Here is a 23,965-nt window from a genome sequence, read left to right as displayed (position 1 = left end):
GCGTGTTTTTTCTAGCTGAACTGACTTTAGCACCGTACTCCAGTAAGAGATTTTTGATGACAGGACAATTGAAGGAAGGTCAATTCCACTTATAAAGTGTTCCAGCATAACTGCAGGCTATGGGTTCGTTCATTGAGAAAGGTTTGTGGCATGTCCGTTGCTCCAGAAGTATCTACAGTGACTGAGCAGGCCTACACCCTTCTATACTTAAACCGATAACTATTATTTTAATTGCACATGATACGCCTGGAATATCTTCCATTTATGTATGTCCTTATTTTATACATTCTTAATATACAGTGCCTTGCGAAAGTATTCGGCCCCCTTGAACTTTGCGACCTTTTGCCACATTTCAGGCTTCAAACATAAAGATATGAAACTGTAATTTTTTGTGAAGAATCAACAACAAGTGGGACACAATCATGAAGTGGAACGAAATTTATTGGATATTTCAAACTTTTTTAACAAATAAAAAACTGAAAAATTGGACGTGCAAAATTATTCAGCCCCCTTAAGTTAATACTTTGTAGCGCCACCTTTTGCTGCGATTACAGCTGTAAGTCGCTTGGGGTATGTCTCTATCAGTTTTGCACATCGAGAGACTGAAATTTTTGCCCATTCCTCCTTGCAAAACAGCTCGAGCTCAGTGAGGTTGGATGGAGAGCACTTGTGAACAGCAGTTTTCAGTTCTTTCCACAGATTCTCGATTGGATTCAGGTCTGGACTTTGACTTGGCCATTCTAACACCGGGATATGTTTAGTTGTGAACCATTCCATTGTAGATTTTGCTTTATGTTTTGGATCATTGTCTTGTTGGAAGACAAATCTCCGTCCCAGTCTCAGGTCTTTTGCAGACTCCATCAGGTTTTCTTCCAGAATGGTCCTGTATTTGGCTCCATCCATCTTCCCATCAATTTTAACCATCTTCCCTGTCCCTGCTGAAGAAAAGCAGGCCCAAACCATGATGCTGCCACCACCATGTTTGACAGTGGGGATGGTGTGTTCAGGGTGATGAGCTGTGTTGCTTTTACGCCAAACATAACGTTTTGCATTGTTGCCAAAAAGTTCGATTTTGGTTTCATCTGACCAGAGCACCTTCTTCCACATGTTTGGTGTGTCTCTGTCACAAAGACGGCCGGAGTGGGTGGCGTCAGACCAGAACAGGAATACACAGAGACGGTGATGGTGATGAGAAATGCTGAGTGCAATGGCTGCACTCAGCGTTTAATAACAAATAAAAGGTTTTAAACAGTACACAAAACAGGACACGGCACTTGCGCCAAAATAAACAGACATACAAAACGACTAAACACTAAACAGACGGTGCAGGACAGACGAACAAACACGGTGAGTGAAAACACTTATCTTTACGCTTTTGCTTTCTTTTACTTTCTCCTTCTCTCTCTCCCGTTCTCCACTTACCGAACACCAACCCTGACTGACTAAAAATGTGCCTATTTATACTGTTGTGCTGGGATTCAATTACTAATTAATTATTCACTTGAATCCCAGCACGTGAATTAATTCTGTGCAACCCCGTGCTCACATATTACATTTAACCAGCACGTGAAGTGATTTGTGCCCTCCTCGTGCCTACATACAAATCTACACTTTTTAAATATACGTGAAACACAGACCCGTTTATATCCCGTGTACCAATCTATACACCAACATTAACATACGCACGCATACATACACAAAACACACAAATGCACACAGGGGCGGGGCACTTTGCCACATATACCCCCCCTTGTGCGCAGCACACATGGCCTCAACGGCCACCTCCCCCCTTAAAAACCCAGCAGTCCAGGACAAAGTCTCGGGCTGGGAAGGGAGGCTTCAGTGGGCCCTTGGCTGGCAATGCTGTCAGCACCCCTGCCGGTAGTGGCACGGCTGACAGCCTGTTGGTCCCGTCCTGCAGCGAAAAAGCTGCGGGGGCAGGTGGTCCCCCGACCTCCCCCTTCTTCGTAGCCGGCAGCTCCCTCCTGTGGGGCTCCGGCCACCGTACTCCCTGCGGAGGTACGGGCAGCAGAGGCAGCTCCTGCTCCTCTGCTCCGGGCGGTGGCGGAGGCAGAGGCAGCTCCAGCTCCTCTGCTCCTGGCGGTGGTGGAGGCAGAGGCAGCTCCTGCTCCTCTGCTCCTGGAGGTGGTGGAGGCAGAGGCAGCTCCTGCTCCTCTGCTCCTGGAAGTGGTGGAGGCAGAGGCAGCTCCTGCTCCTCTGCTCCTGGCGGTGGTGGAGGCAGAGGCAGCTCCTGCTCCTCTGCTCCTGGAAGTGGTGGAGGCAGAGGCAGCTCCTGCTCCTCTGCTCCTGGCGGTGGTGGAGGCAGAGGCAGCTCCTGCTCCTCTGCTCCTGGCGGTGGTGGCTCCCTCTGCTGTGGCGGCTGGGCATGTGCGCGCCGTGCTGCCTTCAGCAGCATGAATAGAGGCTGCTGGGGGACACCAGCCTCCTGCCCCTCTCCCCCCCAAAAATTTCCAGGGGGTTGGGCCTGTAACCCCTCCCCTTCCGGCTCTTGGGGCTGAACCAGCAGGCATTTTCCCTCTGCTGGTGGCTTGGGTCCCAGAGCTGTGGAAGCCCCGACTTGCCTCCCTTTGGGCTGTGGACGCACCGACTCCTCCCTTTTGGGCTGTGGACGCACCGACTCCCCCCTCTTGGGCTGTGGACGTTCGGGCTCCCCCCACTCAGGCGTAGGACGTTCGGGCTCCTCCCACTCAGGCGTAGGATGTTCGGGCTCCTCCCACTCAGGCGTAGGATGTTCGGGCTCCTCCCACTCAGGCGTAGGACGTTCAGGCTCCTTCCGCTTGGGCACAGGCGAGCTGGCATAGGGGCATCCTGACCAGTCATGTCCCCCTTCCTCACATCGCCCGCACCAGCTCGGTGGCACCTCGGAGCAGTCCCTCCAGCGGTGATCCACCTCTCCGCACCAGGTGCACCAGGGGAACAGGTTCTCTGGCTCCTCTGGCCGCTGTTGCAGTTGTGGTTGGGGCGGTGGGAGCAGCAGTCTACCTCCCCCTGCTGGTGGTGGAGACTGAGGCGACCCCTGCTCCTCCCTCTCCTGATGGACAGGGCAGTGGGCCACGAAGTGCTCACCTCCGCAGATGGGGCATCGTTGGGGTAGCTGTCCGAGGGGGTACCAGGGGCAGTTGGTGCGGGAATGCCCAGGCTCAGCACAGCAGTAACACCCGGGCTGCTGTTCCTCCTCCTCCTCACCTTGGAAGGGGCAGATCGCCACCGTGTGTCCTTGGACCCCACAGGCCATGCACCAGCCTTGGTCCTCGAGGCCCCCGAGGAGGTCCTCCAGGTCCCGGCAGCCGTCTCTCCAGCCTTCCATTTTCCCCTCGGGGTGCACTAACCAGTCCCATATTTCTCGGGACGGTGGGGAACCCGGTGGCAGTGGGGTGGCTACTGCTGGTTGGGGTGACCGCTGCTTCTGCTGCTTCCTGCAGCTCTTTCTCCCCATCCCTCTTCTTGCTCTTTTTTTTTTTTTTTTTTTTTTTTTTTTTTTGTAATCCAGACCCCTCCTGGTCTGACGCTTGGAGGCGCGGCTATCCCACGAAGACACCACGTGTCACAAAGACGGCCGGAGTGGGTGGCGTCAGACCAGAACAGGAATACACAGAGACGGTGATGGTGATGAGAAATGCTGAGTGCAATGGCTGCACTCAGCGTTTAATAACAAATAAAAGGTTTTAAACAGTACACAAAACAGGACACGGCACTTGCGCCAAAATAAACAGACATACAAAACGACTAAACACTAAACAGACGGTGCAGGACAGACGAACAAACACGGTGAGTGAAAACACTTATCTTTACGCTTTTGCTTTTGCTTTCTTTTACTTTCTCCTTCTCTCTCTCCCGTTCTCCACTCACCGAACACCAACCCTGACTGACTAAAAATGTGCCTATTTATACTGTTGTGCTGGGATTCAATTACTAATTAATTATTCACTTGAATCCCAGCACGTGAATTAATTCTGTGCAACCCCGTGCTCACATATTACATTTAACCAGCACGTGAAGTGATTTGTGCCCTCCTCGTGCCTACATACAAATCTACACTTTTTAAATATACGTGAAACACAGACCCGTTTATATCCCGTGTACCAATCTATACACCAACATTAACATACGCACGCATACATACACAAAACACACAAATGCACACAGGGGCGGGGCACTTTGCCACAGTCTCCCAGGTGGCTTGTGGCAAACTGTAAACAACACTTTTTATGGATATCTTTAAGAAATGGCTTTCTTCTTGCCACTCTTCCATAAAGGCCAGATTTGTGCAGTATACGACTGATTGTTGTCCTATGGACAGAGTCTCCCACCTCAGCTGTAGATCTCTGCAGTTCATCCAGAGTGATCATGGGCCTCTTGGCTGCATCTCTGATCAGTCTTCTCCTTGTATGAGCTGAAAGTTTAGAGGGACGGCCAGGTCTTGGTAGATTTGTAGTGGTCTGATACTCCTTCCATTTCAATATTATCGCTTGCACAGTGCTCCTTGGGATGTTTAAAGCTTGGGAAATCTTTTTGTATCCAAATCCGGCTTTAAACTTCTCCACAACAGTATCTCGGACCTGCCTGGTGTGTTCCTTGTTCTTCATGATGCTCTCTGCGCTTTAAACGGACCTCTGAGACTATCACAGTGCAGGTGCATTTATACGGAGACTTGATTACACACAGGTGGATTCTATTTATCATCATTAGTCATTTAGGTCAACATTGGATCATTCAGAGATCCTCACTGAACTTCTGGAGAGAGTTTGCTGCACTGAAAGTAAAGGGGCTGAATAATTTTGCACGCCCAATTTTTCAGTTTTTTATTTGTTAAAAAAGTTTGAAATATCCAATAAATTTCGTTCCACTTCATGATTGTGTCCCACTTGTTGTTGATTCTTCACAAAAAATTACAGTTTCATATCTTTATGTTTGAAGCCTGAAATGTGGCAAAAGGTCGCAAAGTTCAAGGGGGCCGAATACTTTCGCAAGGCACTGTAGCTACCCGTTTCCCTCTCTAACCTTAGGCCAAGCTTGTTGCAAGCGGATGGACGGCGATTGTCTGAGTTACACCTAAATTCCCTCATATACAGATAGCTTGCTATTGGAAACTACTGTAGGTAAATATTCATTTTTCTTCAATGAAATAAATTCACCTGTAAATGCAGTTTTAGTTGCCTGACACTTTGGCAAATAGCAGAATTTCAAGTGAATTGAAACATACTGTAGGCCATTTAGACCTAAATCAGGGGACCTCTGTTCAGAAATCGTGGTTGCGATCTTGTAAGCTACTTTTACAACACAATACGCCAGTAAGGAGAAACGGCAGTACTTCTTAAGATCATAAACCTTATGTCAGTAAGGATACATACTTATTGAAAACAAAAAGTGCTATGCCTGTGGCTCGAGCAAGTTTAAACTCATAAAGTTTACAGCCCACGCTCAAGGGCAAATTGGCACTTTTTTGTGATCAACCACGCTATTTAGTCAAAGTGAACTGCTGTAAAATGACAAGTAAAAGCCTAAAGGGAATCATCTTCCAACTTTAAAAGTGTTATAACCATGGCTTTAAAATAATGTCTTAACTCACAAAGCACCCCAAGTTCCTTATTGTTGAGCCTGTTTTTGGTTTCACGATACTTTATTTTAACTACCTAGCTAGCTTCTTCCTATTTCTGTGTTATAGATATTAAGACCCAACCTAAATTCACATCAGTAGTTTAAAGCTACGGTGGGGTCCTATTATCTGTAACACAGGAAGGATTTAAAGTACATTACGCTAACAAAATAATTCCAGGAAATATTACTTGATATAATTGCCATAATTTTGTAGGTCTAAAAAAAATAGAAATCTCTTGGCCAACAACATCTATTTTTCACATTCTGAGGGCGATAAACCCAGTTCTGATTAATTCAGAAGTTCAACGACACAAACCGTAGTAAGAAGTGAGCCAGCTCTCTAGTCATTCCTGCTATGCAAATTCTAAAGAGCTTTATGTGTCCTGACATCTCAAAGTGCTGTACATATTGAAGACTAAATTACTGTTATAAAACATAAGCCCAAACAGCTACAGAAGCCTACCCTATACCAGGAACATACACAGAGCTAAACACCTGCCAAACTATAAAAATAAGTCTTCAAGTTAATTTTGAAGGACTGAACAGAATTTTAGTCCTTAACACACTTGAATGGACCTTCAGAGTTTAGCCGCATAGTTTGAAAAGGCATGTGCTCCCTGGGTAGAGAGACTCTGTGCTCCACCAATAAACGAGTATCTTGCATGTAAAGCCTTGAAGGTAATTAATGAAACTTTACAATCAATCCTGTATCGCACCAGAAGTCAATGAAGTGGTTTCAAAATGAGGGAAATACGAGCTGTAGAGTACACTGCAATCTACTCAAAAGCTCAGTAGACAAACAAGTCAATGGACAGGCTCCAATTGCACAGAAGTTTGATCCAATCCTCATTTTGCTATGAATTTAAGAAAACACACTTGAGCTTGTTACTGATACACTGGCTAATCAAGCTCCTATGAAAACCTGGAATGGGTGAAACTGGTATGCAATTGGAGTCTTATTTCCATCCCTGCAATGAAAAGAGCATTACAATAATATATCCAGGCAACAACAAAAGCAGGAACAAGCCTTGTTCTCCTGTATACGAGCATAACAGCAGCAAAACCACACCTTTTTACCAGAACAGGAGCTTTCTTTCACAACATGCTGCTATGCAAATCTGATGTATAGCGAAAAACAGTTGTCCAGTTGTTTGTACCTAAATACTTTATAAAGCTTTATTAAGAAGAACGAGGACAGAGCTGGGAGGATGTTGAGGATAACGTGTTTGTGTGAGCATGGATGCCAGGCCGGGCTGGGAAGTAGGAGCGGCGGTAGGGTTTTTTGAGAAACTGCTACTTTGTGTGTGAAGTTTATGAACTGCAGCATATACTGGCAGTGGTGTGTATCCGCATACAGCAATTGCAGCTGATGTGTTGCCTCTGCTGCTACATTCTTAGCCCGGCACCAGCTCTGGCCGTAGTGAGAGGAGTAAGAGGAGATCTAGAATGGATCCTATGTGATAGTTTAGCCTGTAAAATGAAAATCCAGTTCCTCTCGTTGATAGTTGTGAGAATGGGGTTATTTAGCCAATTGAATACGTACCCGATGCTAGGTTTTGTTTAGTTTAGTTGGAGCACCGAGTTATTTTGATTTGAATACATTTTGTTGACCAAGTCCTCAACCACATCTCCAATTCCCTAATGTTTCTTTCTGCTTTTCTTGTGGTTCATCATTGTTCTTTCCCAATAAAATAACCTGTGCTGTTAAACTAAGGCAAAATTGGCAAACATTAAATTTGAGTTGCTCTTTCTTTATAGAGCTGGCATAGTCGGATTACTGCACCGCACGGTGGTGGCTTAGCCTGAGTGTAGTTGCCCCAGCTGTGGCTCTGCATGCTCCTGTGCTGGTCTGGGCTTAGTTACCCTACCCCCGTTACACCTATATTTTACTGGACCTGCTCTTAAGCCTGTACCAAGTCTCCAGAACAAACCAGCTAAAAAGCAGACATCATCGTCTTTACAAAAACTTGTCACAGTTACCTGAAATAATGTGCAGTTCCCACTCCTTTGATCAGAAGGCAGCCTTTTTATTAGTCTATGAGGATTCTGGTATGAAATATGTGCACCCCAGTGGTTCTTGAGTGCATGCCTAGTTGTTTAACTTGTAACACATGTTTCCAGACAAGTTTTAACTGGCTTCTCAATCCTAAAATGGGAAATCCCGCTTTGTGAAATTCCATACTCACCTGGAGTAGAAGCACAAGCTTTTACACTGACCTGTAGGCAAGCAACAGTGACCCCAAAGGAATCATGAAACACTCCAGCATGAAGCTCCAAACTGGATCTATGCTGAAGAATCCAGAAACTGCGGGTGAGCTACTGGCTAGTTCAGAGTTGGGAATTAGAACAAATAGATTTACTCTTACTGAGCACCCATATAGAATCCCCAGAAGGTTTACAGCAGTTGATTTACAAGGTCAAGGGACCTTTTATAGCCCTCCAAGACCCCTGAACCATCAAGACCAGTTGGGAAACCAGTACTCCAGTTCTGGTCATTGCTGGGATATCCCAGGCACAACAACATTATGCCTTCTTGATAACCTATATATTATTAGAAAGGGAGAGTTACTAGTTCCTGGTTAAAATGTGCCAGTGGAGCTGTAATAAAACAAAACACTCATTCATTATTAACAAAACTCCCAGTTGCCCCATTGTGCAAAAACCTTCACAATGTAGACTTGTAGGTACCTTGGAAACACGTTATGTACACACACAATAGTTTATGAAGCACATTTATCTACACAAGCTGGATACAATGTGTAGCAGCATAGCAAGATAACTGTAGCCCCTACACGTTAATTGAACAGCATACTGCATGAATAAAATAGCTGGTTAATCTGACCTCGAACAAGAATGCCAGTATATTTGTATCCGAGTGAATTCTTTGTATTGTATGCAATTGGTGAAACTTAACCCTTTACTGTCCAGGGTATGTTCCCATACCAATATAATGCTGATTTTCTCAATGTCAAATATATTGGACACTTGGTAGCAAATGGTTAACATAGTACAATTATACATGCAGTGGCCGAAGGGTATAGTCAGTTTAAGTCGCAATGGACAAGACAGCAGATCTAGACAGACTGATAAAGGGTGGATAGTTGTGTGCACAGTTCCTTTTCAGAAAGCAGACCTTGTTCACAGTGAAGTTTGTTTACATTCTCATTTCAGGAGTTTTGCCAATATGGGTTTACACAGTAACACGAAATATGTACAAACTTTTTAAACCGTAAGTGGCTTAAAAAGGTAGGGCTAGGCAAGAGTCAGGCCAGTAACTGTGTGTTACAAGGGCAGTGAATTGTTGAAGGGTATTTGTACATTGAACAAAACTAGAGGTTAAGCCAAAGCTGGATTGTTTTAATAATGTTAAAGCAACAGGGAATCTACATGAATTGCATCAACTACTGTTTTGAGAAATAATCCCAGGTTAACCGTGGATAGGGGATGCAATTCAGGGCGAATTCACAGTGGGTACAGGTTGATCATATCAGTGTATTTGAAACAATGTATTTAATACATATTATAAGCTGGGCTTCTGATTTTCTTGAGCAATCTTTTTTTTTTTTTTTTTTTTTTTTACTTGTACTCCCTGTGTCATTACACCTCAGTAGTGTTATCTGGGTCAAATCGTGTTACTGGCTGAAAGAATGTCAGTCAATAGGGGAAGCAGCTGATTGGTTATTTATTTATTTATTGCATTTATATAACGCTTTTAATACAAAACGTATTGCAAAGCACTGGACAGTACATAGCAGAATAAAAGAACAAACCACAATACATTTGTATAGCATGTCACACAGTCCGACCATTTAAATAACAGTATACACATAATAATACAAAAGCAGCAATTTTAAAGTTACATTAAAACCCACTAAGATAAGAAAGACATTTTATAAAAGTATGTTTTTAGTCTTGACTTGAAAACTGTAACGGTCCCAGCTTCCCTGGCAAATGAAGGCAGAGCATTCCATAATTTAAGAGCTCTACAAAAAAAAGCCCTTCCTCCCGTGTTGCTTTTATTGACCCTAGGAATAACCAGCAGCCCCACATCCTGTGATCTCAGAGTGCGGATTGGAAGATACAGGGTCAGTAACTCCTGCAAATAACTAGGTGCCAATCCATTCAGGGCCTTGTAAGTTAACAGCAAAAATCTTAAAATAAATTCTATACTGCACAGGGAGCCAGTGTAAAGAGGCCAAAACAGCAGTAATATGTTCACTTTTCCAGGTTTTAGTCAGAATGATATTCTGAACAAGCTGCAAGCGGGGTACCACACGTTTTGGAAACCAGAAAAAAAGTGCATTGCAATAATCATGCCGGAAAGATGCCAGTGAAGAGATGGGGACAATTTCACTATGCAAGTGAAATGACTGAGGAAGTACAAGACAGTCAAAAAGCATGGATTCTAAACAAAGTTTTCTTTAACAAAGTGCAGTACCAGATATCATGTTTTGAAATGATACATGTACAGATTTCTTATAACGTGTGTGTGTGTGTTTATTTTATTTTTTTATTTTATTTTTTTTACAGCACTTGAGACCTATAAAATTAGTAGATGTGGATGGTGGAGAAATATATAACTATTTTGTTATAAAAATTACTTCTTTATATAAGTATTTATTTTTGTAGCAACATGGCTTAAATCTTTACATGTTCTTACTGTTTTAGAAATTCTGTATCTTTGCATTTGTCTGCCTTCTGCATTGGGGCCTTCCATACAAAAATGCATGTGACAGCACTCTTAAAACAATAGGAGCCTGCGACACGTATAAACATTAACAATTACCAATCAAACTGGCTATCGTCAATAAACTTTTGTATTGGCTCAAAGAAAATGGGAAAAGGTCCATGAACAATAATCTTTAAGATGCCAACACAGTCTTGCTCCGTTACAACAATTCCCAACAGATGTGAGGTCTGTTCATTAAGGCTGTGCCATAAAACACAGAACATTACATAAGCAGTAGAGATTTTCCACGAAACTTTTACCTTGCCATGTGCCAGTCTGTCAATCTGTATCAGCTCCAGAACACTAAACAATCTGCAGGGCAAGAAGCAATTACCGCAGTGCTTAAAACATCAGAACCTCAATGGATCTAACAGTGGCGGATCTAAATACTGCCACAGTTTATAAAAATAGGAAAATCATTCTGAAGTAAATATAGACTTATAAATTCTCTTACAGATGCCGGTTTTCACAAAGCCACTTTTCTTCAAAGATTTTAACAGCTTCTGTATTAAGACCCACCACCATTTATGTCAAAAGAATAGGCATAAAACTCGATAGCATTTATACAATTGATCTAGTTGGATCTTCATAGTGCTACCCCTGAAATTATTCAGAAAGGCCTCTTCAATGACAATTAACAAATCTAACAATGCAAGAGAGCTCATTTGTTGCATTTCTTTCAGTTCCAACCTAACAGAGATTTGTGTACTGATTAGAATGGATGGCAAAAAGCCAGGAACTTAAACAACTCAAATGAAACAACTGCTCTCAGATTATATCCCACTGCTATTACCAGGCAAGTGAGAGTTAAAAAAAAGACCCTGTGCTTAAGAAGAGCTGTTGACCTAAACTTCACCTTTTACTTTCTGAACCCAGATAGGATCAAGACATATTTTGCATTAGAAAATAATTAGATACACTCATTGTATCTGCTGAAAACATTTTGAGTATTTCATGCAACAATTACTACAGAAAGTATTGGGACAATGTCTGTGGACGAGACATTCATTTTCCATTTTACATTTTATAAACTAGAACCAAACTGCTATGTAAGTTCATTCAGTGTGTTAAACTCTCAAAGCTATCTACTACTCATAATTTTCTTTTTTTTTCTCAGAAAGGAAAAAATTACAATTCTAACTTCATGGGGACTTCATGAAATCTATTAATAGAAAAGGCCTTGGCAAACCTGAAATTGGCCTTGCTGTACCTATAGCTGTGGGTGACACTGACATACTGTATTCTATTGCTGTTATAGGTGCCGAAACCTATACTGAGCACACACTACCGGATAATCTGTATAGATACAGCTCCCATCTAAAAAAATATACAAATTGTTTGTGGAGAAGCTTAAAGCATTATTTGTAAAGCCTACTTTGATATGTTGCTCTTACAGCTAATAAAGTATTAACAAAATTACATTTTACAAAATTTTGCAGAAACCAATTTTTTGTACCTAAAATGAGTTGCATTGGTAGTGTAATGGGTCTCCTTCTGACGGCTGATGAGTTAATGATACTGACGGCAGTGGAAGACACATACTTAACAGCTCCTTAGTTGACTGGTACAGTGTTTGTCTTTGCCCTGGTGTGGGGTTCCTCTGTAATGGCTTGACATCTCAGCCCATTGAATTGAACAGAGAGGCAAGGGCTGGACGCAAACTGCTAACCTCACTTCTTACCAACTAAAGCCCAAGCTTTGAGATGTCTGTATGTGTCATGCTAATATAAGTATTATTGTAAACACGTGTGCGATTTGGGGGGCATGATGAGAGGGCTCCACCCCCTTATTTACTTCCTACCAATAACATCTGCTAAACCCCTATTTAAACTCAAGCCATGAGTTTGCTCTCTGTCTTGCGTTTTTGTTTTCCACTTTCCTCCTCTATTCTGCCACTCCACCTCTGCAATGGTCCTTCTCTGGGGGTAAGTGAAGCTCACTTCCCAACCTTAGAAGTCCAGCTGCCGCTGACTTTGTCCTCCGCAGGGGAAGGTTCACGCCAGAAGGGAGACCCCCAGCCAAATCTATCTAACATTGTCATCTTCCCATTTTCTCACCTCTAGATCCCCCTTGGGGGAAGTATTGGTTGCTTCCCAGCCTTGGGGACCAATCATTTCAGTCTCACCTCTGGGAGGGCAGCTCTCCGTGAGACAAGGGGAATCCCCTAACTCAATCTCCTAAGTCCTAATGTACATCTATATTATTATCAAATTTCCAAGGTGTCTTCCTCTACGCAGCCCTTGATCATGTCCAGTGAATTAACTCCTCAGCCTCTAGAAGAAGATTGACTGCTGTAGTAAATTAATAATATTTTGTTTCCTCTGCATTTATATTTTATTCAAGCTATAAAATGGGGTGCTATACCGTTAAGCGATGACCATTAAAATGTAGTTTTTACCTAGAAACAAAAAGTTCTTGACGCAAGTTACACTGTATTTTAAAACAGATTTTTGGAATTTTCATGCACATTTCTTTCAGGATATCACATTTGTATTGGAAGCAAACTGAGTTCCCATTCAAAACGTTTGTAATTTTCAAAACTGGTTGCGCCTGCCAAAAAACTATAGAACACTCTGTACCCTGTCAGTGACAGTCTTCATTTCACCCTGACATTGAAATGGTCCTGGGGGCCTCCTTGGTAGGAGGTTAGGAAATCATTGCAAACCACATGGAAGAGGAGAAAGCCAGCAACAGACTGCATTGGGCCTCTCTAAGCTCCGGGACCTCAAGTTACGATCCAACTGTAACACACACATCTGTATCTCAAGCCTCAATATCATTTTTAATAATCTTCCAAAGCCGTTACAAAACGGCAGCAACAAACCCCAGATGTATTTTATAACAAAATAACAAACTTCTGTCACACATGTGGTAAAGGCACTGGGTCACGCTGGGTCTCACTGGCTAGACGTTGTTTTGATCAGTTTATTACTAGTTACCTTTGCACAGGTTACTAACAGGGACAGTGATACAGGTATCTATGAGTAAAATGAACTCCAGCAGATAATTTCAGATAATGTGTTTCTCAATGTCAAAAAAATGCCAGCCTTTAAAATAAATAAAAAAATATTTGGTAATAGATTTTTTTGTTAGTCACAATCACACTGTGTTGATAATTTATTCCACATGGCTTGCTTGACAATTATGTTAAAGCGTTACAGAATCATGTGCTTCACTTATAACAGTCCCACTGCTTCTACCATGTGCTGCTGCAGTTTGTTTTTCAACACAACACTGATTTGACAGTATCCATCATTTCTTGGTTGATAATCAATTGCTTTGGGAGAAAATCTACAATTCACTTCTGAATTGCAGATTTAATTAGAGAATGAATCACAAAGCAATCAGGTGTTCATTTTACAGTGCTTCCCTGTGTATGTCGGGTTCGGCTCCGGCTCACCGCGACCCTGTAAAGGAGTAAGCGGTTAATGATAATGGATGGATGGATAATCATGTGTGCAAGCTTTCATCACTCTTACTGTTTTTATACATTTTCTTTTATTGTATACATAATGGTGAGGGAACAAGACATGCACAGTCTAGCAGGCAAATTGTTCCCTCAAAAAGGATTTGCTGTGTTAAGAAAACACTCCTGGTTTTTCAACTGATTTAAGGTGCTTATAGAAAGTGTTATATTTAATTTAATAAATCTCTTACATAAATCTGAAATCATCCACAGTTAAACTCGTTATTCTCCCAGTCAAGGACCTTATAGGACTCCTGTTAATAAAACTATTAAAACAATTGATTGCTTTCGGGGAATTTGGACATGAATTTAAAAAAAAAAAAAAAAAGACTATTAGACTATTTTTCCAGACAGCTGACACTGCAGATCAGAGAATAAGCACAGTGCTGCAAGTCAAGTCTGTATTGAGATTGCATTGTAAATCCTCATGATGAACGGCTTGGCGTGTGCCTACCCAGACGGGGGGCTGTTGCATCAGATCAGCTGTCTGGCATGTTCCAGTGAGTCAGCGAACTTTAGCATGAACTGGAAAAAGGTGCCAGCTGAACCTCAGACAGCCCTGGACCAGTATGTTTGCTATATGGTGTGGTGAAACCATCTACTGTACCTAGTCCAACCATCCATTGTTTTTTTTCTCAATCATTTGCTAACCAGTTTGGAAGACTTTTAGTGTGCGATTTGTGTATACTTGTTTGTTTTTTCACCAGCTACTGTCCCGTTTTTCCTTTTAGCATAATTTCCTTTTTTCGTCTGTTGAAGGTATTTTGCTTCTCTGCTTGTATTTTATTCCTTTTGAATGCTTTCAGAACCTCCTCTGCTCAAGCCCAGCTTGACTTCAATGGTCTAGCTGCAATGAGCCAAACCCTCAGGTATAATTGTAAAGTATAAGAAGTCAAGCTGACAAATGTTTCAGCTAGTGCAGTACACTGGAGAAGGCACTAGCCAAAACGTTTGTCCATTTGACTTCTTATAGTTTCTATAGCTGCAATTAGTCCATTCCGAAGGATAATAGCCACTGGAAAACCATCTAATGTTATTAATTGCAACCTAGGTGTTATCTATTAGACAGCGAAATTGTTGTCTGTTGTCTAACGGGATTACCAACTGGCCTTGGCTATTCAAGATAGGTGGAGACAGGGACAAGTGGATATGTATGAACGAATGACACACCTATGTCCCATCATAGAATTTTCCTCTACCCCTCATTATAAGTACCCTTTTATACCACAGAACTGGTTCTAAAACAGCATTGGCCCCCATTTGTCCCAAGATGCCATTCCGCTGCAACTTCCAGCTTGTTTTAAGACAGAACCCAAATAGTACCGTCTCTTATCCATGGCTCCCAACAACAGCCTTATAAAGGGGAAACACTGGATCTAAAAAAAAACGTTTTATCCAGTTATGAAACTTGGATAGAACATTCTTTAACATAAATTATTGAGACTATCTGAATCTGTCTGTCTGTCTTCATATATGTTACATATAGTGCAATTTACAGCTGTGGCGGGTGATGTGTCACTAACATACTTCTTATATTTGTGTGTTATGTGATATACAACAAACCTACAATCCTATACAAACATATAACAAATACAAAAAATAAAAAAATGCACACATACAACAACTCTGCATGCAGTGCAGCCAAGAGCAAACACCGATGGTACCCCTACAGTGCCCTGAAATAGTACAGGCAACAGAAATGGAACGCAATCATTGATTTCCATGTACGTAATAGGCTCTTCTGTTTTATTAATATGTACCTTGTCTCATATCAGCTGATAAGTAAGCAGCCATCTGCTTTGGCCCCTTGTGTCTGGATACTGCTTGCTGTATTGTTCAATATGTGGCAGGGGAGTGTTCCCAGGCGCCCAGGGTCACCCAAGACCTTGATCCGGGGCCAAACCCCCCCAGCTGGATTCACATCCAGACGGCAAGTTTCACCGTTTTGCAACGATTGTCTGTTTAGAGGATTCCGAGATCAGCCTTTTCAGGCTATTTTTTTTTTTTGTATCTTTTTTCCCTGTAGGGACAGTTTGTGCCAGCAGAACTCTTTTTTTTCTTCTTTTAAATCACTGAAGTGAGTTTAGTACACAAAAGGCCTTTTGTAATGACTAGGCTCCTTGAGGGACTATTCCCAGAATGCAGTCCAGAAATTGCTTATGCTCAAGGTACATGCTACAGTAGTAATACACTACACTGTAGCTTCTTCCATTACAGGGCAATTTATAAGTATGTGTTTATACTTACACTGTATATAAGTAGTAGACTCTGATTTTGAAAATCATCTAACATTTCTTTGTATTAGAAGTCTTATACTACATCACATAGTTTGTATTAGATGGAAAAATGATATACTGATATGCTGTCTAATTTTTCTTATTTAATTCTACAAAATATGAAAAAGTGTGCTGTAGGATAGAAGCAGATTTGCACCCCATTCTTTATATTTTATAGACAGCATGCAAGGAATTCCATTGATTTAACAAATGAATCAGTCACATAAGGGGCAGCTCATTTACATATTGCATATTGCAAGTATTCTGGAACAAGTGGACAAGGTCAAAAAGAAGACCATCTTCAAGTTCTAATCAGTTGTTGATACTTACTTGGTAAAAGATATCCCCCAGATTTGTGCAAGCCACGACAAGAAATCTAAAAAGTGTCTTGAAGTTAATGGTAAAAAAATCCCAAAACTGCAGTAGGCTCCATTCAGTCAGCTAGATGACTGAGCAGACATCGGCATAGCTGCTAACCTTTTTTTTGTGCGTGTGTGTTTTTTTTAAGGGGGGGTGGGGGGTGGGGTGGTAACGGTACCTAGACTTTTTAAACACAGATCAGTCCTCTGCTATGGCATCTGACAATAAGCATTATATTGTATAATAATTTGTACACATTTCCATTTTCAGTTTGATCCTTTTAAATATAAAATAGCTATCTTTCTGTAGAATTACATTCCAAATGTTTCAAAATGTGTACTTAAAATTAAATAAATATGTAAATAAAAATAAAGGGTAGCTAGTTTTTGCTCAAGTGGTTTTTTTTACAGGACAAGTCTGCTTCTCATTCACACTGAGGCTGCGATGCAAGTTTTCATGGACATTTACACAACTCTAGCATCATGCATGGAAGAGGGATTGGTGATAAAGGGGGCTGCAGTGGAGGGGTGTTAAGATCTCATGCAGTGAGCTCCATAAAGTAAGACACATTCTTCGTGTAGGTCAGTGGGGAAAATATATATATAAAATGCTTGTTAACTTGAGATAATAATGTATTACAGTTGGATGACTAATGTCAGTTTACATAACGAGTATAGCCCATCGACTGTTTTAGCACGATAATAAAATAAATAATGCTTTAGCACCGCATCATTTCACTGTAGTAAATGGTAGTCTGGTTTAACACCCATACAGTAAGAAACAATCTTATACATAACCTTTTCAAGTCCGTTTACCCTTTTGTTCCTTTTCATAAGAACATCTGCAATATTGCTTACTCATATGCATTTAATATCAAACAGGCACTTCACCTTTATTTCCTGCACCTTTGCTGTATATTTCTGACGTTAGTTTAATACAAACGCACTCTAACTGAAAGGAGCGCTTCCCTTTCAATAAGCCTGAGCTAGCTAGGCCTCTAATTTACCACACGGTCCTGGTTTTGCTGAACAGCAGGTACCAGCTGTCAATCAAAGTAACACACGCTCTTAAAAGGGGTATAGTCATTTTCTTTGTTCAAAAACACAATTTTATTCACAATGTTAAGCATGGCAATTTATTTATTTATTTATTTTACAAAGAGTTATTTGTGCATGGAATAGCATACCAGGTGAAGTAGTAGGATCTAAAACACTGGGGATATTAAAAAACAATTACTGTCCTACTAAAGTAGATCCCTTCTTATTACTGTGCTGAAGGGATAAATGGTCCCTTGATTCCCAAACTTTGTTTTATATTCTAAACCGACTTCTCTTTGCAGTCTGTGCCATGCTGTTAAATTTATTGGCTTTGCCAGGGTCGCTGCCACCAGCTAAGAGGTGCACAGAAATGCCAGGCCATGCCTGTCACGTAAAACCAAGCAAGTTAAAATGCTGTAATACACGCAGATGTCAATGTTTTTATTCCTGAATAAAATGTTGTTTTAAAACCTCAAGTGTTGTCCAGAATAGGTGTACTCTAGAAATGTTAGCAAGAAACCATTTTAATGCATGCATGCATAAAATATTTAAACAGTTCAATATTGCACAAATGGTAAATGTTTAGTGTAGCTTGAGTGAAAGCACAGATATGTCTGAAAACAGTGGTTAAACCTGGTTAACCACAATAAGGGAAGGGGAGAATCTTGTTTCTGAATAGGCACATACAGTATTAGTTCAAACAAATAAAATACTTGATGATAAATGTTATCTGCCAAAATTGCAACATATCACAAAATAACTGTTAGTCAACTGGGTCCCTACAGCCAAAAAAATAAAAAAATGATCCAAATGTAAGTGTTGCATGCTTCCAGATACTACTGCCAAATGTCAGTTCTGGGATGCTAACAGTCAATTTCCAGAGAGGCTAGCTAGAGAAAATAATGTTGTGCACTTCGATAGGATTAAGACATTTTAATTTGTTTAAAGAAAAAAGAAAGAAAGAAAGCCAGACTTCACAGCCTTGTTACACGACTGAAACCGCAATATACTTCAAAAAAGATTTAACAGTTTCATTATGTGATAACATTAAGCCGTTTTCTGAATGAGAAAAATCACATTCCACTGATAGGTAAACAACTGCTTTATCAGCTAAATGGAAATTTCCAGTATCTTCAAACAGAAAATGTCTACAACTTTCTAATGCTCATATCTTGTTTTGTTTCTTTAATGGTTTAACCTTATAAAAAAGTTTACCACAGTATTTTTCCTCTGACTTTTTGGAGTTTTACTATTGATTTCCCCTGGTTTGTCATGTTTTTAAACAAAAGGTTTTGAAACAAAATGTTTTCCCTTGCAGCGCTCAAAAATAAGAGGCAAACATAGTGGAAAATGAGTTTCTTTTATTGGTAGTTTTTCTGAAGCTAAAGTAAAACGTACTTGTTGCTCCTTGGAGATATTTCAATTCTGCACGTCTCATGAAGGAACACACACTGAAAATGTTTGTGATTGAATTTGAGTTCCTTTTAGTATTTCTAAATGTCTTTCAATAGAAGATTTACTGGAACAATTTAATTATCCAAGCAGTGGTGGCTCAATATATACAGGCTCTCTTAACCTGTATATTAATTAATTGTCACTGACATCCTATTGTAAGTGTAACCTTAGCAGAATCAGCAGACCAGTGGTCCCAATATGGGTCTAATCTGGTACCAATAGAATACTGTACCACTGCAACAGATTGTTCAGAATATTATTCTACAAATGGTTTAACAAATCATTACCAGTCAGGTACCACTACGTTAAAGAAGGCTAGAAGCCTTGCTCTCCAGTAAGATTGTTTATACCACAAGCGTGGGTATGTCTATCGTGGGATGCATTCCACTTAAGTGCAATAACATTCTTACCGGAACTAGTTTCAAATTTGTCTTTGATTCCATTGCAACCCAGTGGTATAGAGCTCAAGGTTCTATCTAAAAGACTGGTTTGCAAAGAGGCCATAAACAGGGTTCAAAATGAATCCACATCTGTTCACACTGAAAGTAAAGATCCACCAGTTAAATGAAACCCTGAATTAATTGGTTCTATATAACACATGTCCACATTACACCTGTGGTATAAAACAGAATATTGAATGATTGTTCGTAGTATAGTGTTTTTATTTGTCTAGGAGGGTGTCCGGACATAAACCACCCACCGCTGACGTATACCACAGACAATCATTCAGTATCCGCTATTTCTGCTTTACTTCCTTCATTATTTCACCTCGGAGGTGTCTTTGGGGTCAAAACATCTTATGCAGTTAGTTGCTTACCGACAGGAAAGGGCCCTCAATGACTGGGCGCAATTTCACTCCCCAGGTGAAGTAACCATGGATCTTCACGACTACCTGAAAGCAAAGCAAAATGTCTTTAACCTAGTGTACTACCAGATATCATGTTTTAAAATTAAAATATGTGTTTCTTTCAAAACCACACCTTTGAAACCTATATATTGAATGGAGCTGCATGGCATGCATCATTTTTTGGAGTTATTTTGTTACAACTGCATAGCCATTGTATGAAAAGGGTAGTCAACATAATCTTTAAACCATTTCACATAATTTTGCATGTTGCAATGAGATGGACGGAAGCCACATATCTAAGTCATACAAAATAGTGAAATCTGAACTTTGCACTTATAGCAGATGCGCACAGCAAAGAAGGGAGTTTGGCAATGTACCGGTACTAAAAAATTACTTGCATTGAAAAAATAATAAAACTTTAGATGGGCAGAGAGAATCTGGTATTCAATTTACATAGTGGGTCACCATTAGAAATTATAATCATTTCAGTTACTGAGAGGAAATGTCATAATGCTATTCCTCTGAAGTCTCAAGCAAATCCCATGATGCATTGCTGTGTAGAATCCAATAAAAAAATATCTTGATTTATGTTGCGCTAATGGATTTCAGGCTTAAGTGTGCCCTGGAAATGATTTGAATCCAAAGTATCATCTGGAGTTCACAACTTCAAACTCTCTGCTTGGAAATACATTGGTTCACCCTTACAAGGATGTTTTATGATGGTACCTTATCCTTATTCTCCCCTAACACATAATGTTCTTCTATTGTTCTTGCATGCCTGATTTAAAAAAAGGCATATATATCGTCATTCTATGCAATACAGTAAAACCTGTCTAATCCAGCTCCTCTACATACAGTCATTCTGTATGATTCTGCATGACTTGTGACTAAATCCCGATTGAAATTACTGGTGTGCTCCCCGCTACAAAGCAGAACCTGTCTGTTGAGGAATGCAGATCTGTTCATCACATCTTCCTAAAATCAATCTAACTGCAGTCAGGTACCATGTGATTTTTCCTTTCAAAGTGTATAACCAAGTATGGTATAAAAACAAATCCATGTGTCAGATGGGCGCCATTCTGAATTGTGCTGTTGTTGGGTGGCTAAACGTACACACAACAAGGTCTCTGGAAAGAACAAAATTGGGCTTATCAAAGTAGTTTTAAGTTTACCAAAACCAAAGGAGAATTTATATTAAAGTTCAAAACTGAATGCAGCAGTGTGGAGTAGTGGTTAGGGCTTTGGACTCTTGACCGGAGGGTCGTGGGTTCAATCCCAGGTGGGGGACACTGCTGCTGTACCCTTGAGCAAGGTACTTTACCTAGATTGCTTCAGTAAAAACCCATCTGTATAAATGGGCAATTGTAAGTAAAAATAATGTGATATTTTGTAACAATTGTAAATTGTCCTGGATAAGGGCGTCTGCTAAGAAAGAAACAATAATAGTGAAACAGAAAAGTACACAATGATAGGTCTTCTATAAACTCTGAATCCCTGGACAGTATATTGTATGTACTGTGATAAAGTTTTAAGATTTCCAATACAGTTTGACATTTTTAGATATTTATTCTTATTTGTTTATTTATGTACTTATTATCTCTGTAAACCTCCATTTTCCATTCCCAACTGCTTCCAGATTAGACCAGTTTTTTCTGTAATTTAGTACTGTATGTTGCAGAAACCAAATATTGCATGGAAGCACACAGCTGCTTATCAGTACGAGGCCAGAGGATTTGCAGGTTAAAGTTTTTCATGACTGTACTTCAAAGTCTTCCAGCGCTCCTGTTGCTAGGACGACCACAGGGATTCCATTAAACGTTAACAGCGAAGGCTAGTACTATTGAAATAGCATGAGTTTAATGCTTAAAGTTTTGACCCTGTTTGTCGAGAGTTTAACAAATAGTTCTGAACATGCACACACACTCACACAAACTGTAATGTTGAATCCACCGGAGTGCAGCTCATTGGCAGTTTGTCAGTCTGTAAAATAATCAGAGTTGGGAAATGGCATCCAATTTCATTCTAATGACTATTTCTCAAAGGTAAAACTGATACCATTACTAGTGCAATACCTTTGACGAAAAGCTGGGGAATTGTATTTGCTGCCAGTTGAGTTGTATGTTGTAAAAGTATGAGGGTGGTCAAGTGTGATTTAACCCAGAGTTCATCACATTTTCACCAGGACAGGTCCTTTTATTGACTTGCATTTCAAAGCATTCGGATACCTTTTACCTGCCTCTTTTCTTTAAGAGATGCAGGACTAGGGGCACCGGAATGTATTGGTATTAAACTGCTGGGAGCTATCTGGTAAAGTTAATTAAGAAAGGATAAGAAAATTAAAAGTGATGAATGTAATTTACCATTACAGAAAATGTTATAAAAATCCAAAGATTGTTATTTTATTAACCGGCTTTGCTTACCTCATTGTGTAATTTTGATGACGGGCAAGAGCAAACATACTACAGTTTTAAAAAAATTAAATAAATACATCAAAATGCTATCTCTCAGTCTATATATATATATATATATAGTGAAGCCCAGCACAAAAAGAACAGTGCCACATTGTTTCCATCTGAAAACATGCAACCAGTCTGTAAAACTCAATCTCCTTTCAATATCAAACTGGGACTGCCGCCAGTTCCGTCTGCAGTCTCTAATCCTATCTGCATCCAGAGGTTATGTCTGTATGTATCATGTTTTGTATAACTGCCATTTATAAATGCATTCACCTTCGTCATAGCCCTCAGTTCTGCCCAATTTTGTTCTGCAGTTTGCAGTTTAAAGGGGAGGTCTTATTGTTGTTTTTTTTTTCTTTTTTAAGATAAATTGCAAATACAATATCTGAAATAAAACCACTCTACAGCGTTGTGTTCAAGTAGGATTCTGGGAAGGAGAAACAAGTACCTTATACTCATGAGTGCGAGCAGGAACTCATTGGGAGGTGTACACACCTTTACATGAACTGAGAGCACGAGGGACATACCAAGACAGGAAAAGGGCTGTTAACCAGGGGAGCAGAACTCAGGGAAGATAAACACGATCTACACGAGACTTCCCCTTTAAAACACACCTTTGCATTGAATAACAGGTAACATCCTTCAGCAGAGTGTCTAGGACTGCAGATGCTCTCATGATGTTTTCCAGGACTTGTGCTTTCAGTGTCCCAAGTCACTCACAGCAATATCATGCCGCAAACAATGGAGACGAGACAGATTGATTTCAAAACAGAATCAAGGCAGCTATCAATGGAAACTCTTTTACACAATGTTTTTCTTATGAATCATGGTGTAATGCTGAGGAATAACTGAAGCCTAATAAAGACTGCCATGAATAGAGAGTTATAAAGAGAAATGTATGCTTGTAAATTACTGTTGAAATATCTAATAAAAATACTGGCCTAGCTGGTTCATTCATGTTCCATCTTTGCAATTATAACAAATGAAAGCACCCTATACAACATCAAATCACAGACTTCCCTTATAAAACTATTTAAATAAGCCAAAAAAGACTAAAATAAGCCATCATTCCCAGTGCTAATCTAACATGTCGGTGCCAAAATACAAACTGGCTCAAGCACATATCGAATCCACAACTGAGTAACAGGAAACATTTGTACTGACCCGACAAAATGGTCAAACATTGCTGCTAATCCTCTCCAGGACGATATTTGTTTCTCCTCTGACAAAAGTCTGGACTGTCCAGCAAATCTTATTCCAGCAGTAAAACACCACATAATTTACCTTACTGTTTAGTTACTGGACATGAAGCACTATATGTAGAGACTACATTTTCCAATATGCATTTAGTTCATGCAAAAATATATATTTACATTTCACTGTTAATACAAATTATTATTTTTTTAAACACAGAGTGCAAATAATTTACCCCCGTTTCTCACCGCAATTAATAATGTCCATTTATGTTCCCTCACAATAGCGCGGGAGAACTGAAGGCCAGTAAGCATCCTCCAATCCCAACTCCAAACCAATGGACTTTTTAAACGCAGGAGCTAGACGATGCTACAGTCACATGGAAGTAGAAAGGCCAGCCCTGCAGGTGTCTAATTAAGCTCACAGGGGGGCTGCTACCTGCCTCCCTAACCTGCAAGAGCGCCAGAAGCAATGCAGTGACCCCCAGCAAAGAACAGCAACTCTGTTCAGCCAGGATGTGAACCTG

General features: G+C 40.6%; 1 protein-coding gene across 1 annotated transcript in view; it reads right to left on the bottom strand.

The window, feature by feature from the left end:
- LOC117962328 (Krueppel-like factor 15) overlaps positions 1 to 23,965 on the bottom strand; it is a 117,571-nt gene that overhangs the window by 71,814 nt on the left and 21,792 nt on the right. Inside the window, exon 3 of the transcript XR_009308850.1 lies at positions 19,760 to 19,834. The gene's annotated coding sequence lies outside the window, so the exon portion shown is untranslated. The remainder of the gene's footprint in view (positions 1 to 19,759; positions 19,835 to 23,965) is intronic.

This window comes from Acipenser ruthenus, chromosome 25, assembly GCF_902713425.1.
Source record: "Acipenser ruthenus chromosome 25, fAciRut3.2 maternal haplotype, whole genome shotgun sequence".
NCBI lineage: Eukaryota > Metazoa > Chordata > Actinopteri > Acipenseriformes > Acipenseridae > Acipenser > Acipenser ruthenus.
The sequence above is the reverse complement of the archived record's forward strand: the minus strand, read 5'-3'. Positions and strand labels throughout refer to the sequence as shown.